Consider the following 8034-nt stretch of genomic DNA (forward strand, 5'->3'; position numbering starts at 1 on the left):
TTGTGACACAGTGTCATCGCTTTGATCACAGTGATGCAGAATTCACGGGTGGCAAACTTGTCTATCTTCTATGCAGCTTTTAAAGGTACAGGAGTGTCTTCACAAGCTAATCAGGATTATTTTGGTGTGGAAATAGGGTTGGAACCATTTTTTTAAAAGGTAGAGGGTATCATACACTCTGTATGGCTGGTAAATCTGGATGCATATTAAGGAGTGGCAGCTCATTGTGATCAACTCCTACACGTAGTTGACTCCACATTAAGAAACCTTTATTCAAGATTTAAAATGGCCTCCATACGACTGCTAGGGGTTCAGTCCTGCCCCCCCCATGTGTATGACTGGAAAACACACCAGCCCGTTCTTATAGGCAGGTAGAGGCTACAGCTCTTCTCCCAGAGACCTTTAAGCAAACTTCATATCAACATAGTACCCAGAAGCAGCGCAGACAACAAAAATGTCCATGCATAACTGATTGTTTGTCTGATTACACACAGAGATTTAGATCTATATACTTTGAAGACTTGCCATGTGATAAATTCCAGAGTAGTGACTGTGTTAGATTGTTGCCACAAAAGTCTGCATGTTGTCATATGATATAGCTCAAGCAACTTGGTGAACTGGAAAGTGTTTGTAGGTTTATGTAACTTCCCTTTAGCTTCCCTTTCTGACGTTCCTACCTGTGTTTTGTGTTAAGCAAAATGAAAAATGTATTAGAAGCGTTAATGATGAGAACAAATTACAGTGGAACCTCTGTAATGGCAAAGACCCAAAGAATAATAAAACGAATTCCGTGCGCTCACGGGAAATCTAATCGAAGCACAGCGTCCCACGCGCCTCATGGCAAGTCGCTTTCAAAAGTGACAGGCATTTCAAAAGCAGTTTGGGATCTGACTTGGAGATCGAGTGCTCCAAAGGAAAAGGTTTGTTGAAAACAAAACACAACCCTGGGTTCTAGCACAAGGCCTTCCAGTGTAAATGTGAGGGAGGTGATTCATGATCAGCTCACCCAATATATTTTTATTTACTTCAGAACTGCTTTGGAGGGCTCTAATTTGATGGAGGAAGTGATTCCCTCATACATAAACCAAGCAGGTTAACAGTTGACTCTTCAACACTGGTGATCATTCTGGATCCTCCATCCCATTTAAGGGCAGCAGGCTAGCTCAAAGGGTGCTGGGTATGTCACAAGTCACACACTGATCTGTCCTTTAACACCTTGCTTTCAGTTCCTGCCCTCCAAGCATCTGCCACCTGAGGTAGCTGCCTCACCGTACCTAATGGCCAATGGGACAAGAACGAGAATGTCTGGTTTTTTCTGTGTGATATTAAAACAATACACTCACAATATCATTGCTGTTCTCTCTATTGATTTGTAAATCAAAGAATAGCAAACTAAGCGACTTAGCAGTTTTCTAATCTTGAGCATCAAATGTGATATGAAATTGCTAATTACATGGCTGCAATATATGTAATGGGTTTGGTTGCGCTGCTTCTAGTTATTGCGACTGACACAAAGACTATCATTCATTCATTTTTACAAAAATGATTGTAAAAGCACTACTGTGGTGTCACAAGAACATCTCACTTGTTTCATGCCACTCCATCATGGTGGCATCTATTTGACCATCTTAGATGGGCTCAAATCTTCTGTGCTTTAAATTAGGGCTGTGGTTTGAATATTCTACTGTATTGCTGTAAGCCGCCCAGAGTGGCTGGGGAAACCCAACCAGATGTATGGGGTATAATAATTTTTTATTATTATCACTACTAATAAAAACGTTTTATCAGAAAGTTCTAACCTCAATGAGTTGGCATTAGCTGAGAGTTAAGGGCACATTTGTTTATTGGCTTAAGTTATTTTGCTCTGACGCATTATGTTAGGGAATACAAAATAAAATACTAGAGATGGCATTTCCTTCTAATAATATGTGCTCATTTTTGTCCATAATGCTGAATATCATCTCATATTTCCATGAATATCCTGAAATTCTTGTTTCTTCATTTGTTTGCCTATTACCAGTGTCTCACCACTTTCAAATATTGTAAATAAGGCAGGCCCTGCCCTCGGGCTTTCAATCTAAAAAGCACAGCACAAAAGGAAAACAAGGTGCAGAGGGAAGAGGAAAAGAACAAGTTCACCTACCAGCTGAAAATGTAACAGTTTTTCCAGGCTAGCTAGAATGCAACAGTTCAGCTAGTCTGAAAGAATGGCTGCCACTAGGTGACAGTTGAGGTTTCAGTACACACAGGGCACCCCCAAGAACAAAGGATTATTTCTTGTCACATTGCTTCAAATGAACCTATGCCTTCCAAGTCTGTCATTCTAGAACTGCAGTCTTGAGGGAAATCTTAAAAAGAAAGGAAACCAATGAGCCCTAAACAATGTTCCCGAGTAATCAATCAAAACATTTTGACTCCCTTAATCCCACTATTAATCAGCTAAATGTTGCAGAATTAAGGAAGTCTAGAAACACTTTGAGTGGCTAGCAGAGAAAGAGATAAATAAATAAAGCAAATGCATATATCTGGCAGTAATTTGTTTTTAAATATTTAGCTAAAACATTTTTTAGCTTCCTATTCAGCAAAAAAAGTGGGGGGTGGGTGGGCTTGCAGAATGGGTTTCAAAAATCAGCAGTAAGACAGGGCCTGCTCTCAGGATTTCATTCTAAAAGAAATGACATGAAAGGAAAAGGGGATTCAGAGGAGGAAATAAGCAAACTTGGACACGAGGCTAAAGTTAGAGTCTTTACAGATTAGCTGGAATCAAACAGTACAGACAGTCCAACGGAATGGCTGCCTAGAGCAATGCTGACATACTTTGATTTAATATTCTCAGTTGGCTTTTCCTGGAGGAATTCGGGGTTTAAAACTTCAATCATTTTAATGATTATTTTAGCAATACAAAAAGGAAGAGGGGCGTGTTTTTTAAACAAAACAAATCAGAACTTTCAATTCAAGTCATTAAGCCATCAATTTGAGACTCAGGGTCATGGGATCGAGCCCCATGTTGGGCAAAAAATTCCTGTACAGCAGGGGGTTGGACTAGATGACCCAACTTGTGGTTGGTCCCTTCCAACTCTTCAATGATTCAAATTCTATATCCACTTACCTGGGAGTAAGCCCCATTGAATTCAGTGGGGCTTATCTCAGAGTAGACATGTTATATGCTTGTGCTGTAGACGTACAGCTCAAAGGGGTTAAAACAGGGAAGGAGAACCGGTGCCTTCCAGATGTTGTTGGACTCCAAGTCCCATCAGCCCCAGCCAGACCCTGCCCACCCATGAGGTCGGGGGAAGCATCCCTTCCACCCCTCCTGCTGGAACTCCCATGGGGGGGGTGCAGTAGTGGGGGGGGGAGCAGAGGAAGGCACATTCCTGTTTCACCTCAGGGATGTTGCAAGATGAAGGACCACAGATTCCCCACTCCTGCCTTTAAAAAAAAGGCAGAACAATTTTCGAGCATTTTTTAAAAAAACCATTAAGATTATTGGGATTTTTTCCACATCTGAAGCTCCACATCTAGAAAATGTCATGTGCAGTGAAGAAAAATAATAATCCAGGTTGTAAAGCAGCTTGCGGCAAAAAAAAAAAAAGGTCGCCACATCAGTGCCTGAATCCAAATGCTCCCTGCAGACGCAGGAGCACATGAAGCTCCTCTGTGCGCAATAGTGTTCTCACTCACTTTCATGAAAGGGACCTGATCAAGAGCACTGAACACACACAACTGTGGATTGAGCAAAAGGTTGTAAACATAGACTGACCGGGGGGGGGGGGATGTGCATTGGAATTTTTTTTTTTAGCCCCTGCTTCTTTTCTTTTTTTTAAGAAGGCAGGATTTGACATTTTCCAGTAGACGAGAAAATTGTTGATTCCGTGGGCATTCTTTCTTGTGTGGATAAAAGTTGCAAGAGTTGCTATCTTGAAAAATTAGAGGAAGTACTGTCAGCAGACACGACAAGATCAAGGTCCCTCGTGCAATTTCCTGGAGACGTTTCAGCCCATGTCATGCATCTGAGGGCACTTGACAGGAGGCGTTTATAATGTGTACGTACTGTGGCTTCGAAAATAGGACAATTTGATCTTCTTTATCCAGTATGCTCTAGGAGTCTAGGCCATGCAGCTTTTGAGAACTACATATTAAAATACCCTGGCCTCAAATGAATTATGCCTTTTATTGATCATGCCGCACTGGGTTTCCTCATGTCAGTATCGAATCTACATGAAGTAATAGAGCTGAAATGAACTCCCAGAGTAGTCAGCACAAATAATCTGAACTGAGGTAGGAATTGGGGGGAGCCCAGGACAGAGCATGAGAGGGGCACAGTGCAGTTTGGACAACTGGGAGGAGGCCTGGCTTTCAGTTATACCTGGCAACTATCTTAAAGGGCTAGTAGTAATGATGATTTATTTACTGTTTCCAAGATCAGAGGCAACGTGCCTCTAGAAACCTGTTGCAAACCCTCCAGCATTTCTCTGATGAAAATATGCATGTCCTATTCAATAATAATAATAATAATAATAATAATAATAATAATAATAATAAAGTAAAGGGGCCCCTGACCATTAGGTCCAGTCGTGACCGACTCTGGGGTTGCGCGCTCATCTCGCGTTATTGGCCGAGGGAGCCGGCGTATAGCTTCCAGGTCATGTGGCCAGCATGACAAAGCCGCTTCTGGCAAACCAGAGCAGCACATGGAAACGCCGTTTACCTTCCCGCTGTAGCGGTTCCTATTTATCTACTTGCATTTTGACGTGCTTTCGAACTGCTAGGTTGGCAGGAGCTGGGACCGAGCAACGGGAGCTCACCCCGTCACAGGGATTCGAACCGCCGACCTTCTGATCAGCAAGCCCTAGGCTCAGTGGTTTAACCACAGCGCCACCTGGGTCCCACTAATACTACTACTAATAATATTTATTTATTTATTTATATCTCTCCCATCTGACTGGGTTGCCCCAGCCACGCTGGTTGGCTTCCAACATATATAAAAACATAATAAAACATTAAAAAGTTTTCTCATACAGGGCTGCCTTTAGATGTCTTCTAAATATTGCATAGTTACTTTTCTCCTTGGCTTGGGGGTCGCATAACTCCATACCCTCCAACACTCCATAATCAAATCAGAAACCGGGACAGCTTCTGTAAATCCAGAAATGTCCCTGGAAAATAGGGAAACTTGGAGGGTCTGCTGTTGCTGGGGAACAAGACTGTTGCATCTTGTTGGCCACCCTGGGAAACATGATGTTGAATTAGATGGACTCACAGGGCTCGTACATTCTACACTGAAATTTTCTAAGATTTCTGCGGCATGCTTACCCTGCATCTTTGTTAAGGCACAGGCATGGTTCAAATTGCATTAGTTTTACGATATAAGGCACATGCCTTGTTTGACTTCTTCTGCAACCGTTTTCTACATCTACACATCCAAGGCTAAATAAAGCAAGAATGAAAAAAGGGCACATGTCCGGAGAGCATTGGACCCATTCTGCATAATCAGAAGCAATCTAATTACCTTGAGCACATGACAGAGCATATGCTGGAACCACATTTCATGTGATCTGCAAGAATAAAGCAAGAGGTTTTGCAGGGATGTGGCTAAAAGGCTGACAGGAAAGGACTGAATACACGAGGCAACAAGAACACAGATACTAAATCTTCTCTACAACCCTTTTTTATATAGTTTGCTGTAAAGCAAGAATGGGGAACATGTGGCCACCCCGATGTTGAATTCCAATTCCAGTTCCCATCAGCCCCAGTCCAACATCATCTGACGGGTCACAAGTTCTCCATCCCTGCTCCAAAGTAATCGCACCCCATATAGTTGCAGTTGTAGGATCAACACCTCTGAAGTTGGTTTGTTTTCTTTCCACCCTTTCACCACCAATCAGCTTGTGTAACCGGGATGTGGCAGTTTGCATGCAATATAAGAGCAATTTGGAAATATGAAAGCTGGAAATTGAATTTGGCATATTTCTAAGTTTGGGGCTGATGTCAGAAGTTGGCCTAACTGGGCTACCTGTTGAGGCCCACAGCCCTACCCCTAAGTCCCCTGGCCCAGATCTTCTTCCTTGCTGACATTGCCTCTGGTTTGCTGATCTTCCTTCCAGTCAGCAGAGTCTGAAGGGGACTAGTTCATTGCACAAAAAGTTTCCAACATGGGGTTGGGCAAGTACAGTGGAACCTCGGTTTATGAACACCTCGGTTTATGAATTTTCGGTTTATGAACACCGCGGACCCATCTGGAACGGATTAATTCACTTTCCATTACTTTCAATGGGAAAGTTCGCTTCAGTTTATGAACGCTTCAGTTTAAGTACTCCGTGGACCGTCCGGAATGGATTAATTCACTTTCCATTACTTTCAATGGGAAAGTTCGCTTCAGTTTATGAACGCTTCAGTTTAAGTACTCTGTGGACCGTCTGGAATGGATTAATTCACTTTCCATTACTTTCAATGGGAAAGTTCACTTCAGTTTATGAACGCTTCAGTTTATGAACAGACTTCCGGAACCAATTGTGTTCATAAACCGAGGTACCACTGTACACCGATGGGTGAGAAGTTCTCATTCCTTAGTTGAGGAACCTTTGTGTGATCAACCAGCACTCTTCAGAATCAGCCAACTGCACCGTGACCTGGGAGCATAACCTGTACATGTGATATCACACTAGATACACACTTTCTAGCAGTTTTGTGATGAGCACCTGAACATAGAAAGCTGTCTTACACGGAGGGCTCATCCACAGTTCCACTGGTCTTGCCACTTTCCCCTGATGAAACCTGTTTAGCGCAGAATTGGAGCAAGAGTCAATCGGGTTTTCTCTGGATTGACTTCTACACCAATTTAGCACTAAAGAGCACCTCTCTTCCTTGACATTTATTGAGGCTGGCACAGCTGCTAATATTTTAATCTATCTGGGTTTGTAACATTCTGCTAGTATGGATGGGCTTACTCGAAAAAGGACAAGGCTATGTTCCTGGAGGTGGGGGGTGGTGATGAACGAGACAGGTCCATTCATTGTTCACATTCACTGACCAATTGTTTTTAATAAAGTCTGAAGAATGGAAGGAAATGACGGTAGCAGGTAAGAGAATCCTTGTGACATGTGAGTCAAGGCTTGCGAATGCTAATTAACCCAGATTAATAAATGCCTTGGGCAGCCTGACCACATGGAACTAAAGTGGTCCTGGCAATGCCATCGTTGGATTCTATTGCCAAACCTCTGGAAAGAACTATTTTTTATCATACGAACGGGCTAGGCCTGTCAAACGACATATGCTGGATGAGGTCAGTGACCCACCTAGTTCAGTATCCTGTTCTCACAGTGGCCAATCAGTTGCCTACGGGGAGCCTGAAAGCAGGACCTGAGCTCAGTAGCATCAACGGCCTTGCATTTACCCCAGCTGTAAGCTTGCCAGCATGGCACTGCCAATGTGCTACAACAGTGCTTTATGCACTTACGGAATCAGCTGCCACCACAAGCTTTGGCATGCCAGCACAAGTGTAAGCATTGCTTTGGCAAAGTCATAGATCTGGTTGCTGGACCCTAAGAAGCAGATAAGCTTTCTGCTCCACAGTTATTTTCAAAAGTGATAGAGCACTGGAAGTATCTATTGCACACAGCGGGAATACAAGAGAGAATGCACTGTGGAAGGCAAACCTAATTGCTTTTATCGACAATTACTTTATGACTGAAGGGAAGGGGGCAATTAGACTCCTCATGTTTGTAGTAAAGCATTCCACGTAGCGTTTTGGATATCAACATTGAGAGGGGGTATTGATATCTAAATTAATGGCCCGAGTTTATAAATTGCCCTGTGCTTTTATTTCAAGAGGGAACAGCAGCTAAGTAGAACTGCAAAGGATAAAGAGATTAATTAATTACAGTATCGGTCTTTGGGGATTTCCGAAGCTTTTCTGTAAACATGCCTTCAGACAAAAAGGACAGTTTGCTTAAGGCTATGTGGAGTTGGCAAGGAAGGGTGGCCTCCTTCAACAAAAAAGGCAGCCTAGGGAACCATGAGCTGCATTCTTTTCTG

Source organism: Zootoca vivipara, chromosome 12 (genome assembly GCF_963506605.1).
Source record: "Zootoca vivipara chromosome 12, rZooViv1.1, whole genome shotgun sequence".
Classification (NCBI taxonomy): Eukaryota; Metazoa; Chordata; class Lepidosauria; order Squamata; family Lacertidae; genus Zootoca; species Zootoca vivipara.